We start from the raw sequence: 20,360 nt of genomic DNA on the forward strand, positions 1-20,360 counted from the left end.
TTTCTTGTTTGTCTGTTTTAAATTTCATCATCCATATTCCACATCCACCCAATATAAACCAGAATACTATGCTGTCTGTTGTTGACTTTGTGACCTGTTTGGGTGGAAAAGGAAACAGGTATATGTGTTCTCAGTAGGTCGCTGCTGGGAGCAAAAACACAGAAAGGTAGAAAGCAATCCCTTGGCCATCATGTTAATGTCTCTGTGCTATTCCCAACATCTCTTCATGCCTGCAAAGCACTGAAGAAAAATTTCTGAGATCACTGGGAGCTCTCATTTGGTAGTGCAGTGACAGTAAACAAAAGTGATGTGACTGGTTAGAAAAAGGGGAGCCAGTTCAGCAGGGCATCTTACGTCTTACAGAACAAAATGAATGAAACCATCCATACAGACAAGGGCAACAAATCAAGATAGTGACGTTATGCAAGCAAAGCCTGAAGCTCAGAACAAGAAAATGCCTCCCTGAACACAACTGTATTGTTCTAATTTTTTACAGGTCAAAGGTGCATTGAAAGATTTTAAAACAAAAGTGTGTGTAACTTCCAAAGCAAGTAGAACAATTATTTTATAAAAAGCATGTGTAGATCTGAAAAGGCAACAGTTCAGAGATAAGTGAACTTCTAGCACATTCTCTGCTTTATGGGACTCTTCCTCCCCTGGAACATTTAATTTTTTCTGGCTTTCGCTACATATGATTTAAAACAATGACTTGGAGATTGAGAAATATCAGTCTGGTTCAGGAAAGCCCTAAAAATGTGCTACAGCAAGTTTCAAGGTATTCTTTACTATTAACCTGAATGCCCTCAACAAATTATACAAGACTATATTCTAGAATTTTGTCTGGTATGCTGCATTCATCCAATAAGTGAAAGAATTCTTTGGCACTTGCAGAGACAGATGCGAGATTTGTGTGTCCTGGAAATCTTAAATAAGGGGTAGGATGTGAAAGGTAAAATTGACAGACAAGAGCTACTGAGGTGAGAGACTTGGGACATTGTATGAAGTCATGAATAGGGGCACCTGGCACAGCCAGGATAAAACAAAATTATAAATTCATTTATTTAATAGAACTAGATTGCTCCTTGGCATGCAGGGCTGCCTTCCTGCCTTCGTGACAAGCATACTGAATGGGAATGCAATCTTTCTGGAGAAACTGTGAGACTTTTAATTTGCTGGAGTATCAAAGGGACTGAAGGATGACAATTCAAACGGTATGTGATGTGGCTGTTGCAAAGGCTTATTTATTCTTTTTAGCTCTGGGTCAGGAGATTGGGTGCTGACAGAGGAGCTGAGAATCCCCTATCATGTTAATTCAGTCTTCATTCAGGATGATCTCCCTGAAGTTTGAAAAAGTGGGATTTTAAAAGTGGGATTTCTCTGATCCATTGTAGATGTCTTTCATGGGATGATGTGATTGGTAGCTTAAAATAAATCTACTTTCACACTACTTGGAATGGAATTTTAGAGTGGCTACTCCACATGGATCCTACCCTGAGAAACAGAAACATTCAGCAAGTTTATTACAGCATCAGCAAGTCCTCACATCAAAGATCTCATCTTTTATGATGTGGATTTTTCCATCCCCTGCTTAATTTACAATATGTAAATACATTGTGTAAAAAACATGATTCCTTCAGAGATGGCAGAGCTGGAGCTCAGAGAGGTGGAGTGACTTCCTGCAGTTTGTCAAGCAGCCTTTATTCAGCACAGAATTGCTATAGTGGTAGTCATTGATATTCATGTCTGGAGAGCTGGAACCAGCGCATCCTGACCTGGCATCTCTTGCAAATTCCCTTAAATGGCAGTACCCACAGAAAGATCACGAAGAGGATGACCCCATTTTCTTTTCCTTTGCACCCCAAATTTGCCCATGTACCCCAGCTACAGAGACATTTGGGGGGACCTGCATGGCTTGTAACATGATTACAATATGATTCATGCAATAAGAGAAAACAAGACTTGGATTTACGACTAATATTTCCATCTATAGATGGAAAACTGTGGGTGTAATTTACTGTTGCAAAAGTGAGCCCTGGGATCTTGTGCCCTTTAAAACATTTACTCCTTGACAATTCCTGTGTCTCAAATTTCCTCCTTCAGAGAAAAAGAATAAAAGCTCATTTTTCCTATAGGCATGGCTGTGCAATAGATGATCATCAAATGTCAACGTTGTCATGCAAGCACAAATTCAAGTGTTATGTCTGCTCCTTGTGCCTTCCAGAAGCCAGAGAACTGCATTTTCTGCAACACCTGGTAGAGCTGGACAACCTTCACCTGACAACTGGAATAAGATAAAGTAGACATTGTCTGAAAAAGGAACCAAATTACCTATTGTACACAAAAAAAAAATAAGAACAAAGAAATCTTGAAGCTCTTGGTCCTGACTTGTAAATCAGACACTACATAAAATACAAAAGCTCAGGCTGGAAAAGATAAGGGAGCCAGCACCAAAAAACATTTTAGAAGTGGCATGCATTTTGCCCTGTATGATTTGATGATACTGTTGGGTGAAAGATTTGTATGAAATTAACTGACATCAGGCCTTGGAGCAGAGTTACAAAAGAGTCTAAATGCATTTACACTTCATTTCCTTCATTTTATCTTCATACTTCATGCTTCTATGGACTATTTTTCTTATGCTTATGTGTCAGATGCAGGCACACCACTCTCATTGCTGACAAGAAAGTACTCGTTAAACCTCATATGCTCATTTTGGGACACTATTTCTCACTTCCCTACAAAGGAGAACTCTGGGGTGTGCTAGGTTCTCTTGTGTTTGAAGGTCTATCCATCGTTGCCTGTGGACACTCATTCAAGTCTGATTGCTGTCAATCAATCTTAAATCCTAATGTCGTCAGGACAAATTGGGTATTAGACACCTTAGTTGGCTGGGATGAACTCTAGATCTAGACTTACTGCATTGATTAGATATAGTCATTAAGCTGAACTTGCCCTATACTCATTAAAAGCTTAAATGTCACAGCAAGCATCTTTTTTTCTCTCCTAATAGTCAGCTCCAGATTTACACTAATCTAAGTAACCTTTCAAACCAGATACTGCAAGAGGAGGTGCTCCTTTTTCTTCATTTTTTTTGTTCAGAGCCAACTAAGAACTTGATAAATGACATCACATAGGCATCTGTCTTATTAGCTTTTCCCAGATTCTCCTCATCTGACCTTTGTTACTGTCTGAATCATCTACAATTGCATTGAAGTGTAACTTCCTTCCTTGTCATTGGTTATTTTGCATTGCATTAGGAATAATAGCACCACAAACATATCCTCCAGCTCTATTTGCTCCAGTTCTCATACCTCACACTGTCACCGTGCAGTGAAAATCTCTGCAACCACCCTTTCACTCAGCTCTTCCTCCTCTCCATTATTTCATGGCCTGTCTGCTTTTTGTCAATAGGTTAGTAATGTATTTCTGCAGTCACTGGACACACAACCTCATTTATGGTGATTCTGAGTAACTGCCAATTTATTTTGAGTATCTACTTTAAAAAAAGAAATGTAGAAAAATTGTCTTACAAATGAAAGCAGGCATCAACTTACATGTCTGTTTATTCCCTTTATCATGTTCCCCTGAGGACATAAGCCTGTGTCTGGTAAAGTGAGAGCCTTGCTGTGGGCTAAAAGCCCAAATTTCACTCTGGTCTTCATTGCTGCAAGTGATGTTCCAAAATCACTTATCAGCAAAGAACGATATGGGTCTGAGTGGTAAAACACTAAAGTTTCAGGTCCAGAGGAACAATGAGATCGGTTTAACATTTTGCAGTGGCACTAAAATGTTACCCCTAGTGTGACCTGCTTTTCCAAGGGGTCCTCTTGGTGCCTTCCCCTCAGGGAAAGCAGCTGTCAGGAAGCACCTCCAAGCAACTTCCTCCTTCCTCTGCAAACAGAGAGGAGCAGGAGGTTGAAGAAGTCCTCGCCTTTGGGAAGCTCTCCCATGGGAAATGAAGGCAAAGAGGAAGAGCGCTGCCTCAATGAAGGCAGGCTGTGTCTCCATGCTGTACTGCATGGGAGGCAGCATGCAAAACATTGATGGCAAGGAGTTCTACTGAAAATGACTAGCTGCTTTAATTAGTGGGAGCTCTGCCAGGGTCCCACCTGACAGCCTCTGTGAGGCTTCTAGTTCTCTGAACGCAGAAGACAACTTCTTGCAATGGCTCCTTCTGCTTTGCCCAAATTTAGGCAGTGCAGCACCCAGTCTTTGCTGGATGAGACCCAATGGTCAGTGCTCTCTCATGACTGAGATGTGAAAGCTGCAGCATCTGGAAGCTATTTGTCCAAAAATTTCCTTCTACACACCCACTCCTCTCCAAATACTATTTGCTGCTCCCCACAGACTTCCTTTGCTATTTGTTATTTAACTAGGTGTTATTTCCAGACCTGTGGTCATTTAACTAAATATGCAGAGTCATCTCTTCTGAGGCAGAAGCAGGAAACTGTCTCTCTATCCCAGCATGGCCTGGTAAAGAGAAGTCCAAGGCACAATGGCCTATAATTCTAGCTGCCCTTTCACCCAGGACTGCACTGATCCAGCAGCTTTCAGTCTTGATATATACTGTAGGTTTTTCTACACCGTCAGGATACTTTACTGTGTAACCACTCTTCCTAGAAGTTAATTTTTTCTGATCTTTTCAGCAAGGATGAGAAAAGATGAGCTAATTCTTCCTCTGGAAATCATCCTGTGTGCACCCCTAGGTTTGCCACATGGTCTCTTGTAGTGGAGAGCATCAACAAATAGTAACAGGTAAGGCTAAGGAGAAAGGTACTGAGAAAGGTACTGAGAAAGTCTTCAAATGCTATGGGGTTTGTTCGTTTCATCGACCTATTGCAGGTTATTCAACAAGTGCAAGTTATTGCAAGCTATTTAACAAGTGTCTGTGGGGACAGGACAAGGGGCAATGGCCTCAAGTTGGAGCACGGGAAGTTCCACACCAATATGCAGAACTTCGTCACGGTGAGGGTGACAGAGCCCTGGGACAGGCTGCCCAGGGGGGTTGTGGAGTCTCTTTCTCTGGAGATATTCAAGACCCCTCTGGACACCTCCCTGTGTGACCTGTCCTAGGAAATCTGCTTTGGCAGGGGGATTGGACTCGATGACCTCTGGAGGTCCCTTCCAACCCCTACAATTCTGTGAAGTTTTTCCTAAAGCCACTTTTTCCTAAAGCCCCTAAATACTGCCAGAATGTCTTGCCACAGCCACAACACAGCACAACCCCTTTTGCCATTTTATCACCAGTACCTTTAACTAGCCATTATCTCCTTCTTTGCATTCCTTGCTTTTCATTACTTGTATTTTATCATCTAATCTATTGTCAGTAAATGACGTCTATTACTCTCATGAGTTTATATTTGTTTCTTTTTATCAGTTGACTGCGGTGTTCCCTATGTTGGGTATATATCTCTCAGTATAGTCAGGCAGCATTTCTGCATAGGGGCAAGCAGTGCTAGCTAGCACTGGACACCAAGAAATTCAGAGAACAACTCAGAGGAGCCAAGCAATCTGGCTTCACATCTAGGCCATGCAGCCAGTTGCACAGGGGAAAAAGGGTGGCATCCATTCTGTCACTGCAGCCACAAGAAGGCAGCTGGGCTTTCCAAAGTGAAGCTTGCTGCTAAGTGGGGAGAAAAGCCAATACATGGACCTGTAGTTTGGAAGGCATACTGCTGCCCATGAACATGGTGAAGGCATGTCCCTCTCATGGATGCTGTGTAATAACATATTATGGCAACTGTAGTTAATCTCATTTGGTTCAAAATATTACAAATACTGTCATCCATTCTACTCCTCCCTCCGCTGACAGGCATTTCCTGCCAGCTGCAGGGGCAGACGTAGTGGTGATCCTCCACACTCCCACAGATGCCAGTGAGGACAGTAGAGGAGGGAGTCACTGCTGCGTGGGCTGATCTCTTTCACAATCATGGGGCAGGGAAATAAACTTTGCAGCACTCCAGACTGCAGAAGTCCAGACTGCAAGTTCCCCTGCATGCTGGCATCTGGGAAACTTCCTTTTCATTTGGCTTGAGTAGGGTGGAAAGCAAAAAGCTGTAAAATTAATGTGGTGGTGTTTCATTCCCAGTGGAAATCTGCAGGCATCAAAAGGACTTCTACCTCTGTCAGTCCAACAGTTGCAGCATTTCATACTATGTGGTGGCTTCAGTGCTGAAAATGGGTCCTCCTGCAATCCAGCTGAAGTGTCAGCATCTTACTGTTACTAGAATTAGAGGCTTTGGATCCAAAAGAAACAATGACTAATATCAACTCCTCCTGCTCATCCCTTGCATACTCACATATGTGTATATGAATTCTCCATAGGTTCAGGTCTTTAAAAGGTCACATCCTGAGATGATGTAGAGCACCATAGCTTCATTGACCCACTCAGTTGTCCCCGTTCTGTACTTCAGTATTTCTGCCTGTATGGTATTCTTCTTTTTGTTTTCACAGGCCACTTTTCCAATTTGTCACATTTATTTTGGAGTCTGAGCCTGTCTCACAGTTTCTCACAACTTCCTTGGTAGCCAGTTTAATATTTGTATTCTCCCCTCTACCATCTAAGTAACAGATAAAGGCATGTAGCAGAACACTGAGGTTTATCTCAGAATTCATGGAAGTCTTGAAGGAACCCTTTTTTTTTTTTCACAATGAACCACTGTTTCATGTTTTAAAAAGGTTGTCCAGCCACTGTTATACCACTGTTTCCTTAGTTCATTAAACACGCTGGTTTCAAATAGCTTGCTCATGATTAATCTACTTTCACAGTTACTCAGTTTCTCCTTACAGGCTTGCAGACAGTTTCATTTTTGCTTTTGTTCCAGAGTTTTTCCCATTATGGAATTAAGCTAACCATGGGCGTTTGTTGGGTTTTATATTTTTTTTTATTTCTTCAGTTCCTTTGCTCTTCTTGTTCGAGGTTGGCCTTATATATGCCCTTTTGCAGCCTTCTGGTCTCTCATCAACTCTCCAGATGTTGTTACTGACAAAGGACTCATTCTGGCACTGCTTCAGCCTGTTTTCAGCAAAGGAGTACGGGCAGGCATAGCTACTTCCACATAGGAGTAAAATTCAGCAAGGAGTTTTAGTTTCCAGGGCCAACAAGAGAGATTTAAACATTCAAAACTTAATCCTAAATCTTTTTCAACAAATTAAAATCCCTAAACCAAAGGAAAAAATTGCGTTTTGGACTAGAGAAAGATTTGAATCCTGAAATGGGTTTACTCTGAAATTATTATCTCTATTGTTTAAATGAGAATAAAAAAGTTGTCATTTGACAGAGACTCAAATGCATTTCAACCTCAATTTTTCAGGTTAGCTGAAGAGCTAAACAAAATCAATTGTTTGCACAGCTCCTGTCCTGGAGCCTTGGAAAATTACCCTCTAGAGACAGCATTTACAGGAGCTATGGTGCAGAACACCATCACAGAAGTTTAAATCAGAACAGACTGATGTTTAGAGCATTTTGGAAGATCCTATCAGACCTCTGTTTGGAAATGGGCCTAAAAGCAGCTTCTGAAGCAGTAATTAACATGGCTTGGCCTTCCCTAGGCCTTTTCACCTGGCACCATTAAGTATAGTTACCTCTAGTGCTCTTTGTGACAGCATCAAATGACAGGTAGTTTTCTAGTGGTAGATGAGATCTACCACTTTGCTTTTTGAAGGTGAAAGATTGCTTTTATCTTCCTTCACTTCATTTGCATGCACAGACACCAGGATGTAATGGCCTTTCATGAGGAATCCACTCTGCCACAGCAATTCTGAGTTTGCCCATTAGGGCTCAGCAAATGGGTTGTTGTTTTCTTCAGACTTTGCCTAACAAGGAGAGATTATTCAAGGGATGAGTGAGGTGGATGAGTTCAGTTTTTCTTTCTTCCAGTAATATATCATTAACAAATGGAATTAATTAAGAAATTATTTAGTTTAGACTTTTTTTTATCACCCAGGGTGTGGTCCATGGATACATATATTTACACTGAAAAGATACAGGCAATTCATCCAGACGAGTGGTTGGTGTGTTCTGTCACTGCTGATAAGGCAGCACTATTTAAAAATTTACTCTTTGTAAATATTATGCTTGTATTTAAATGTATGACATCATGCAATTTTCCCCTTGATTTCCACCACCTACCTGAAAAAAAGCCTCTATTTCAAGATATCTTTTGTGCACTCTTTTCTGAAACATTTGTGATAAACCAAAATAGAATTGTGGATATTAGATAGTAGTTTGTTTGTTTTTAAACACAGATGTTTCCTTTTAGTAACTGAGAATACTGGTTTTTCACTGATGGGTATGAGCCATTGCGCTATTGAGTAAGATCAGGTAGGACCTGTATTTAAATTTGGAACCCTGGTATCCAGAACAGGATTCAGATGTCTTGACTTTTCCCATGGGGCCCAACAGAACTTGGAGCAGATTTGAGCTGTCTTATTTTTTACCATTAGAGGATGTTGTAAAACAGGGACACTATTTGATGCATTGGGACATTTCCTGCTTGGCTTGAAGGTGACACAGACTATAATGTGGTCAAAACCTAGGAGCGTACAAATGCCAAATATGTGACAAAGCAAGGGATGTTGCAGGGTAACGCTACAGGATCTCTGGGTCTGCTTTACAGTGCAATTCATAGAATCACATAATTATAGAATGGTCTCATTTGGAAGGGACCTTAAATATCATCTAGTTTCAACCCCCAATCACTAAAGAGACACCCACCACTAAACCAGGTTGCCCAAACCCCATCCAACCCAGCCTTGGGCATTGCCGGGGAGGGGGCAACCACAGCTTCTCCGGGCAGCCTGTGCCAGGGCCTCACCACCCTGGTGAGAATTTCTTCCTCATATCTAATCTAAATCTATCCTCCTTCAGCTTAAGGCCATTACCTCTTGTCCTATTGCTACATGCCCTTGTCAACAGTCCTTCTCCAGCTTTCCTGTTGGCCTCCATCAGGTACTAGAAGGCTGCTATAAGGTCTCCCAGGAGCCTTCTCTTCTCCAGGCTGAGAAAGCCCAACTCTTTCACCCTGTCTTCACAGGAGAGATGCTCCAGTCTTCTGACTATCTTTGTGACCCTCCTTTGGACCCTCTCCAAAAGCTCCATGTCTTTCTTGTACTGGGGATCCCACAGCTGGATGCAGGTGGGGTCTCACAAGAGCGGAGCAGAGGGGAAAAAATCACCTCTCTTGACCTGTTTATCACACTTTTGATGCAATCCATGATATAGTTGGCTTTCTGGGCTGTAAGCTCACATTACTGGCTCATGTCAAACTTCTCATCCATCAACACCCCTAAAGTCCTCCTCAGGGCTCCCTTTAACCCACTCTCCAGCTAGCATGTAACTGTGCTTGGGATTGTGCAGACCCACAAGCAGGACCTCGCACTTGGCCTTTTTGAAATTCATTATGTTTGCAAGAGCCTGTCTCTTGAGCCTGTCAAGGTCCCTCTGGCTGGCATCCCTTCCCTGCAGTGTGTCAACCGTGCCACACAGCTTGGTGTCATCAGCAAACTTGCTGAGGGTGAACTCGATCCCACTGTCCATGTCTCTGACAAAGATGTTAAACAGCACTGATCCAAGTACCAACCCCTGAGGAATGCCACTCATAACTGATCTCAATTTGGACACTGAGCTGTTGACCACAATCCTTTTAGTGTGACCATCCTGTCAATTTCTTATCCACTGGGTGGTCCATCTGTCAGACCTATGTCTCTTCAATTTACAGACAAGGATATCATGTGGGACAGTGCCAAATGCTTTGCACAAGTCCAGGGAGATGACATCTGTGGCTCCTCCCTTATTCACTGATGCTGTAACCCCATTGTAGAGTGCTACCAAATATGTTAGGTATGATTTGACCTTAATGAAGCCATGATGGCTGTCAGCAGTACCCTCTTTATTCTCCATGTGCCTCAACATAGTTTTCAGAAGAATTTGCTCCATGATCTTGCCAGGCACAGGGGTGAGACTGACCAGCTGTAGTTCTCTATGTCTTCCTTTTTTCCTTTTTAAAAATGTGTGTAATGCTTCCCCTCTTCCAGTCAGTGGGAACTTCACTGGAATTGGAGTCATCACTGAGGAAGGACAAGTTGTAGAAGATAACCCAAATATCATGGCTTCTGAAACTGGGACAGGAAAGCTGTGTAATAGCATGGGAGGAGTGTGTGGGATAGGATCAGGCGGTACCACAGGCTGGGCACTCACTGGTGTCTCTGCTCCCCATATCAACTGGGAGCACATGAAGCTCTCCACAGCCTGACAGCAGGACTAGGCAGAGACCACATGGAAGAAGCTCAACTTTCCCATTGCCATCACTGAGATATGGAGAGCCCTGTTCTGGGATGTCTCTGGACTGGTCCTGAGCACCAGTAGCTGAATCTGCAGGAGCAGGGATGCTCAGCACCTTGGTACTGAAAGGAGTTTTATTTGCATGCGCTTGTCTGGAGTTCAGGAGAGAGCAGCATTAGCACACATCATTCACTCAGCTACACTAGAAACTGCAGCAGTTCCCAAAAAATGTGTTGCTGCAGACAGTAATGCTGTTGGGATTAACTTACTTCAGTAATCACTCAGTGGGGCAGCATTCTTGGTGGGTTTTTATGAGACAGATCAAGAATTTATGGCTACCGCTGCTTCATCAGGTGCTGGGGCTGGATCTGGGCAGGGAAGTCTGACTGTTTTGTCCCAGTGATGGCAATCACAAGGGAATTTCAGCTTGTCACTGTGAGGTCTCAGTGAAGGGAGGTATTGGTGGTTCAGCCCCAAGCAGTTGCTGAGCACCACACATCACACCCTCTGCCAGAGGAGAAAGAAACAGAGCCCCTGTCTGCTGGGATAAGGACAGTTTACTGACAAAAATCACCATGGAAGGGGAACAATAACAACCCACCGCAAGTTACACTCACACCCAGTGATAACACAGAGTACCTAACCAACCCAACAATAACAGAGTGCTACATAACACAAGGCCCAGCCCAACACCCTAGCTGCACTCAGACTGCCCCAGAGACAGCCCAGAGTATCCCTCCCAGATTAGCCCCTTTTATGGGGGAGTGATGTCAGGTGGTGTGGAAAACAGCTCAGGCTAACTCAGCTCACCTGTACTGGCTGCTGGGGGTGGTTAACCCTGGCCTGGCCAGAATCAGGACAGGAGGGTGGTAACTGGTAAGGTTCTCCCTTTGCCTGTGTTGGATTAACTCACCAATGAATACCACTGCTGTTCAGAGAGTTCACCCAGTTTATTAGTAACAGAAGGCTATGGAGACCAGGAGGAACACTCTCAGGTTATTAACTTGTTGCAGTTTTGTGATTTTGGTGGGCATCTGGTTTCCAGCCAAGGCTAACTTTACTCAGGTTTGGCCTGGTAAAGAATTTGTGGCAACAGTACTTGGAGTGCCTTCTTCAGGTATTGGCCATTCAGGGCATTGAGTTGGCTCATCTGCAATTAGGTCCATATGCTTTGCAGAAACCACAGCTTGACCAGATATGGAAATGATCTGTACGATAGCTGTCTTAATCATTTGGTTTTCATCCCAACTGCAGAATGAAAAAAATCTGTGTGTGCATGCACATACTGGCTCACAACCAAATCTTCTTGGAGTTTTAAGTGAAACTGAAGAGAAAAAGAATTGTGTGTTGTGTGTTGTATTCATCTTCCTGAGCATTTTGGTAAAAGCAGTGTACAAGGCTAGGGATAGGACAAGAGTTTGAGTCACAAACCTACAGAAGAGAGGACTCACCCTTATTAAGAGGTGCTGAGGGCACCTCTTTGTGTCCTTTCTCTCTCTCATACATACTTTGGCATCAACCAAGGGCTCCCGCACCCCAGAAACATGTCTGATCTTTGCCCTCAGCATCCTCTAAGGTGCCTTTTCCTATCTCTGGTTTCAGGGCTCTTTTCTTTGTAAACAACTCTTAACCAGTCACAGAAGTAGTCTTGAAGGCTGACAGCAGTCACAGAAATTGCTCTCATTAGAGTCCCTTTATAGGCACTGGACTACCTGTATCTGGAGCAGATAACTTGTCTTGATTTGAGTTCAGTTTCAAAAGTGAGAGGTGCTGTCAAGACGATCCTCCTATGAGGTCTGTGCTTTTGAAATCCATTCCCTTTGACCCAGGAATATGCCAGTTTTAGTATCACACAAAGTCTGATTCACCACAACTGCTTTCCCTCAGCTTTGCTCAGAGGTGCACTGAATACCAGTGAATCTTATATTATTAATATAAGATAAAGCTCCTTGGGATTCAGTGTGCTTTAATGTTTCTTGAAAATCACATAAAAGTAAAAAGAAGCAAATGTTGTAATGTCTCAGTAGCTGACACACTGCACACAGACAGCAGGAAGAGAAGTTCTGAATCTCACTACTTGGAGTATTGTTTCTTCTGTCCTCAGTAACAAGGAGTGAAAGGTTAGTAGTTCATACTTGTGGGTGCTCAGCACTTTCCCTTAGCAGGCACCCTGTGTGGTCAGGGACGTGTCTTTTTAAGCTTTATCAGACGACTGCTTTTGAGGGACAGACTCTTAATGCAGAAAGATCCTTCTGGGTTTTGCTTCTATTAATTTTGCATAAGGCATTTTTGTTAGCCAGAATTAGATATCACCACTTATTTATGAATAACCCATGAAGGAATGCATGAGTCGATATAAGACACTTTCCCAGTCCCTGGTGCTGGGTATGCACAAATTAAGAATGGCATCTATGCAGAACAATCACCAACAGAGGTATTTCTGTGGTATGCCTGGATTAATCCAGAATGAATTACCTTCCCAGCTATATGAGTCGCTTTTCCCAAAGCATGTCTCTCCCATCCTTCTATGGGAAATTACTAAAGATTATGGTGCACTTTTTTTAAGCTGTATGCTTTGAGTGGCCTCAGTTTCCTTCTAACCTGTTCTTAAGCAGTTCTAATGACTGGTCCAGATAAAAAGAGACACCTGACACATGTTGTGATAGAGAAGTGTTAATGGTTAAATCCTTGCCATTCACAAGATTTTTTGAGTTCTGCCTGTGCTCCCTGATGTGAGGCACAGGCTCTTTAACGCTCTTTCTTCAGTGTGGTGCTATTAATTTCATTCTAGATATGGACACAATGGATAAAGACCAGAACTAAAAGTGAATTATGGTACAGGGAAAGACAAAAGGTGATAACCTCATGAAGCAGGTTATTGCAACTACACTATATACACACACGTGGCTGACAGCTCCTCTGCTTCCCAGCTGTTCCCCCTGAAACAGCCTACTTAAAATAGTTAGCCTGTCCAGGACTATTGTTGAGTAACCGTAGTAATCTAGGTAAAAAAATTAATTTTGCCTCAGTAATAGCTACAGAAAGAAAAAGAAAATACTAAACCCTTCTAATCTAACACTACACTTTCATAAGTTGTTCCCTCTACCTTTATGAATTTCCCTTTGTTCTCATTGAAAAAAAAAACATAGTGGTTTTGTCTCCTTTCTATCTCTGACATACTCAGTTCCTACCCAAACCCTGTCTGAAGTTTCCTCAGAAAAAGAGAATCTTCTGGCAATCTAGGCTCAGCTTTTCCAACCCACCAGACCCGGCATCTGCATCAAAGGAGGGAGATCAGCACTTGTCAGTTACGTCCCAGGGAAATGGGAATCTGGGAACTGGAGCGTAACACACAACGCTACATACCCTAGGTGAGAAGCAATAAGGGATCAAGCACAAATTAATAAGCTACATTGTCAAAAAACACCTTATGTTTTCCCAACAGTAAGAAAAAAACATTAAAGAATCGCAGCTCAGTGAATGGATGAGCACAGTTTGAGGCTGCTGGCAGCTGCCCTGGTAGGATAAGGTACGGAAGTATGTCACAGGCAGCTCAGAGATGTAACAAGGTTTGTTAATGATCTGGAACCAAGTGCTGCTATCGGAATCTAAGTTGGACTTGATGATCTCTGGAGGTCCCTTCCAACCTCTACAATTCTGTGATTCTGTGGAAACCAAAGCAATAATCTCTCTGGCCTTTTCATTGCAAGATTTTGGTTGCTTCTGCAGGTGGGCAGAGAGAGAATTCACAGGGAAATGCAGCACACTGAAATGTGGGAGCTTGGGCATGAAAATCCTTGTGAATCTGAGCTATGCCACCTAAGAACTTGCCCAAACAGCGTTTTCTTTCTCTAGCACCAAGAAGCTGGGAAAGGCTTCATGAGATTTTCACTCTGTCCCCTGCAGCGCCCAAAACAACTGGGAGGAACTGTTTGTAGAGGGATCACATCAACCCTTACAGAGAGGCAGGAATTTAAGTATGCTATAACCCCCTCAAAATCTCCAGAAGAAAATTTTTCTAATGTGTTTGCTGGAGCACGCTGCTGCTTCAGCTGCCAGGCTGCTCATTTTGTGTACAAGTGATATATGGCCCATAGGAATGCAGATCCTAAAGAATGTCTGCATGTGACATAGGTTAAATTTTTTGTAGCATAATACAGGAGAATGCTAACTTGTAATTTGCCAGAAGCTTTCCATGACTGGTAAAAATATCAGGTGAAAATAGAAAGCAGATTAATTACATTCAGAGCATGTGTTTGGGCTCTGGAATGCATCCAGTCTAAATCTGTGCATGTAGGCAGTAAAACGTGACAATGATTTGTTTTGGATTGACATTTAAATTACAAAGCAATTGTTAAAATTATTAGCAATTCTAGCACATTTTGGTAACTGGTAAATACAATAATTTTGAACAGTGGACTCAGGCGTTATTGATTTTAACAGGATCCCATCCAAAATTCCTGCCCAGAAAAATCTTACTTTCCCCGAGTAGTAAAATTAAGTTCATTAATGTGACAACTTCGTAGTGATTCTTGGATAACTATGTCAGTTTTACTACACACATCTGCCTCCCCTAACCAAATCTTTCAGCTTTGACTCAGCACCCCTGTAAGAACGTCTGCCTTAGATATTTTCAGGTTTGTTTTGGTATTTCTGCAGAGTATATTGGGAGCATGGGTAGCCACTTGGAATACATGGAATTTGTGCTGATCCCCTGGATAGTGATGAAATTCATACACACCAGAGAGCAAGCACTGGTAGTTCAACTGGTTCAATGAGGCTACTGATGACATTGAGTCCTAACTGCATGAGAGAGGACTGAAGACTCTAGGAATTAAGATTTTAAATTTTTCAATCTACAAAGTTAAGCTCAGGCACATTGAGCTCACTTCCTTTTGGGTGAAGGAATGAGGGAGAGTGTTCACCCTGCATAATAAAACCAGCTTAATTCAAGCACAGAAGTTTATACAAACAAAAGTGAACCTCCTCCATGTCAGAATAATGAATTAGAATACTAGCTTTGCTATGTACAGAAGAATTACTAGGCATATTCTTGAATTCTGTGGTTGTTCTGTTTGCTTAGCAGTATTAGACACTCTAGTCTTCTCCTGGAATTGAACTTCAGTTCTTCCTTTCTCATTCTACAAGACTTCAGCTGTTATTTCAGATGTACTCCCTTTCCAGAGTGTGAGGATCCATCCAGTGATGTAGATGCACGAGTATGTACATGCACACACTAGGCAGAGGGGTTTCCAGGAAATTATTAATTTTGGTTTTAACAGACTATATATCCTGCAAAGGTCTAGACCAGAGAACCATGAAATCCTAAAATTACTTAGGTTGGGAGGGAACTCAGGAGGTAGCTGTCCAAACCAAGATCATTTCTGAAGTTACATGAGGCTGATCAAGACCTTCTCCTGGCAATTTTTTTCAGAATCCCTGTGGATGGAGATACCACAATACCATTCACACAGCTCCTGTGTCAGTTGTGATGTTCACAGTAGAAACAATTGCCACTTCATGTGATGCAACCATATAGCCACACCTGCAATCAAAGAAACAGTGAGAAGAATATTAACTTCCTAGTCAGAGCAGTTTTTCCTAGATTTTTATGACCAGCAGGATAATTGCAGTTATGTCATACAAACTCTTGAGTAACATAAGGTGGAAAATTGTCTTTTGACAGGCACCCGTGTTGTGAGACTTTGAAATTGGAAGCAAGCTTTATACTGTCAACCACAAAGGGACAGTTTTAGCTGAAAACCTGCAGCTATGTTTCCCTTGCACTGTCTTCTACTCTTTTGTGGAGACTCCTTCATTTCTGTCAGGCAGGCAAAGGAGTTTCAAGGGCTCTCTATCATGAGCAATGAGATCAGGTTAAAATTTAGCCCCTGTGGATTGGTTATGAAGTTGTTATTCAAACTTGGTTGCAGCAAAAGGATTACATGCATGATTAAAGACCGGGAGACTGGTCCCTTTGTATTGCAACTGTAAATCAGGATGCAGAAACAGGCTGTGTCTGCATGTGAATGAGCTGAAATCCAGGAATTTCCAAATCTCAGCAGGTGCTGTTATCAGGAAGATTTTCACACAAGATCTAATCCTTTATAGTTGGTGGGTAGCTGAGGTAAGGAGCCTGCTAACATCTTATTTCATCTCCTGCTGCGTTGAAAGATGTAGCTTTCTTCTCAAACAACATTTTTGTCCCCACATGGGCTGAAACACATCTGCCATAGATCATATAGCGATAAGGCACCTTCTCCCACTTCCAGAGCGCTGTTTTGCTGTGGTAGCACACCAGAAGCATGCGCTGATGAGCTGCTTCATGACGGTACAGCTGTGCTGCCACCAAACGGCTCAAGGCATCGGTTCAGCACTCGCCTTGGAGACGCGGAGACATCTGCCCACTCAACTTCACGTCACACTGGACCTGAAGTAGTCCTCCTGCACATCCCCTGCACTGTCTCTGCAAAACCAGTTGGCTGCAAAGAAAGGAAGATCAACCCTTGATTGCTCTGCAAATTGGATGTTGAGCTGCCTTTTATCCATGGCTATATTTGTAGGCTCCCGTTGAGGCATCTGGGGTTCTGGACAGTAGCAGCTCTAGATTTTCAGTGTAGTCCAAATTCAAATCTCAATGAGTCTGAGGTGTTCAGCTCTGGCTTCTGATTTCTGGTAAGTGGCTCTTTCTGCAAAGGCAGAAATCCTAAACTTCAGATGGTGCATATGTCTCTAACATGTGCCACAAGCCTTGCTTCTGTGCTACACCTGGTACTGATCTAACATACCTCAACTGCCTCTTTGGGCTTTTCACACCATGCCAGGAATGGGCTAGGAGCAAAGAGGCAGAGCAACATGCTGCAGTACTGGTGCTTATCCTGCTTCAGTCCTGTGCTGCTGGTTCAATCTGGTGCTGAGCAAGGGCTGCTTGAAGAAAGCAACTGTTTAGTAGTGTCCAGTGCAGTCTTTCTATCTGCTCCTGGTTTGCAATGATCTACCTGATGTATCACCACTGTCCACGGATGGTGTATTTTCCTTAAATAGGTTTCTAGTTCAAATCTAATGAACACTTGCTAACACTTCACTAACTATTCAGTGAAGGTCGTCTTTTTGCTGTGCTGAATGGAAGTTTGCTGCTAGTGTGGGGTGAATCACAGTTACAATGCTACACGTTCCCAGCTCATAACACTAATTTAGGACTTGCAGTGTGACACAAAATAACTTCAAAGGTGGGCAAAGATTCTCCTGGGTGAAGACTACCACAAGATGCTGATTTCCTTTGCATCTACCAATGGGACAGGGGTAGGAATATAATGTATTTTAATGTGCTGGCTCAACTGAGGCTAACCAAGGACAAAATACATTTGACTGATAACACACTCTTCTCGCCTGCCATTAGAAATGTAAGAAAGGTCCATTTCAAAGGTCAGTATTCAGTTACAAAGTTTGGCTGGGTCACTTTTTCCCTTCAGGGCTCTATTCCATTTTACCCTGTGGCTGACATGGTAATTACTGCATGCCCTGCTACATGCTAGGCAGTCTCATATCCCACTCAGGGATGACACCTTTAAAGAGCAATTCCAGTGCATTTCCAAAGAGAAGTCTTGAATGAGGCACATAAAATATGTGCAATCACCTTTGCTTACAAGAGAGGAAAGAAAACTTCCATGTTACTGGAAGGTTGGGTCCTTTTGTGTGTCTTCTGGAAAGCAAAAAGGTTGCTTGTGCCTCTCCAAAAGCTATATAAAACTTTCTGTGAAAAGTGTCTGACTTGGACAAACATTTAATTAGTGACATACCAGTACCAGAAAAATGTTAAAACTTTGTGAATAAAGTATTAGGAAATTAAACCTAATTAATTTTTAGGAATTTCTACTATGCTATATCTGATTTTGGTACTCTGTGTTCACCTGCCTGACTGTATTTTCCCAAGTGCCATGGATGTTACAGCCAGTGACAGAGCTGTGACATTCAGCTTTCATGGAGCTGCACAGCCGTACCCCAGTCCTGCAAAACTGGTTGGAAACCTTGGGAAAGTGAACTTGCATATAGCTTCAACTGTTGGTCTTGTGGAAAACACAGTACACTTGCTAAGGTTGCTCTAGACCCCCACTAGCACACAGAGAGGAAAAGTAACAGCTCAGTTATTTGAAGTATTTTATCATCTCAGAGGAGGTTTGTTTTGGGGCAAAGGATTAAAGGTTAGTTATTTGTATAAGGAACTTTTCTACCCATGGTTAATGAGCCATACAATATTTTAGCTTGTTAATCATCACTGCTGGCTTAAGGAAAAAACTTTCCTTTCAAATACAGTCTGACAACCACATTCACTCACTTGCTGCAAAGCCCTTCTCACTGTTAAACGTGTCTGTGTCTGCAGACAGAACTACAAGCCCCATTGCTGCAAAACTTTCCAAATGCCTGACCAATCTTCAGCATCCTCTTTGGTCTGTAGATTTTCCCTATACTTTGCTGAACTAGGGCAAACCCAAGACTTAGCGCTACACAGCATCTATTGACAAGTGCTACGTGACAGTACTGGATACACAGCTCTGCCATTGCCATCCTTATTTCAGGTATGTGATATTCAGCCCATCCCAGGAGTAAGGATGGAGCTAAAGATTGTTGGGATGTCCTAAGGCAGGACTCACACAGCCAAATTACCCAGCTGACTGGTGGATGGTAGCTTTGAGCAGTTTCGTCTACTGTGTAATGCAGAAACAAACTTCACCATCAGCAGAGTAACAAAGTGGCTCATTATTACAGAAGGCTTCACAGCTTTGCATGAGATTGGGATATTATAAAGTGTAATAAGCAAGACTTTCCAACCTGGATATTTCCTTTTTGGCCTCTGAGAGAAGATTTGATGCCTCTAAAGTGGTTTCACTTTCAAATGTACCTAAAACCCTGTGGAGCTGATGAAAGATATATAGTTTCAGAAAAGATAGCTTGTATTTTTAATACACTTTGCCTGGAATTTTTTCTCCCAAGTGAGCTTCAAACTCCTGCATTTTTTAGGGTCAACAGAAGCATCAAAATTTTCATCCTGTGGGAAATTCAGATATTTAGGCAGTTGCTTTTAATATCAAAGTATTACATTGAATTCTATACCATTTTCTCACAGTGCACTATTTCCATATAGTTTTCTGTGTGAAAACACCACTTCAACAGGTTTTTTTCAAGTCAGTATCAGCGCTAGATTCATTTTAAGCTGTAACAAACTCCATACAGACTGCAATTCAGACATGTTAGTCTCCTGTTCTTCCTAAAGATGTCAAATCATCTTTCAACTAGATGACAAATTAGGTTGTACTGTGGATGGTCAAATAATGTGTACAAAATGCTTTGTTCTGGAGGTATAGTCCGTCCAAGAACAAAAATCACTAAGGGGCTTGGAGAACATGGAAGTACCTGGCTTACTGATATTATAAGGCACTACAGGATCTCATACAAGTACATATAAACAGTCTGTTGACCAAAATGGAATGAGCTGGTCAATGTAGAAAACCAAAGTGAGTGGAATTTGGCTAGTCTTAAAAAAATAAAAAGGTTTTTTTTTAATTCCCACATAAAATGTGAAGCTAATCAACAACAGTGAATTTTTGGTATAAAAATGGCTATGTTGAAAAAAAAGCTTCCTGTGAAATAAAACAGTAGGGAAACCTCTGAATATCACTATATAAGAAAAAGGGTACAATTACACATGCTCATGGAAATAACTGAAAGAAGAATTTCTGGAGGGAAATGCTGAATAGACAAGTGGGGTTTTGGAAGCATACCACTTATCTTACCTAAAGAGAGGTAAACTTCAGTTTAAAATTATTTTTTTTTATATAGTTCAAACAGATCTAGCATGCTCCTTCTGAAAACTTGTAAGAGTTACTGAAATTTGATACTGAGGATGAGCTGACCTAATTACTCTTTTATGACAGCAAAAGGGCTTCCCAACTGCAAGATGTCATTAACCTGTCTATATTATTAGACCATGTAAAATTGGAGCTGAGAACAGTGGTAGTTATGAGGAACAAAGAACTCTTTGCTCATTATTACTTTATATGTTGGAGTTTTTTTGAGGAGG

This window comes from Gallinula chloropus, assembly GCF_964237585.1.
Source record: "Gallinula chloropus genome assembly, chromosome: 1".
NCBI classification, from domain to species: Eukaryota; Metazoa; Chordata; class Aves; order Gruiformes; family Rallidae; genus Gallinula; species Gallinula chloropus.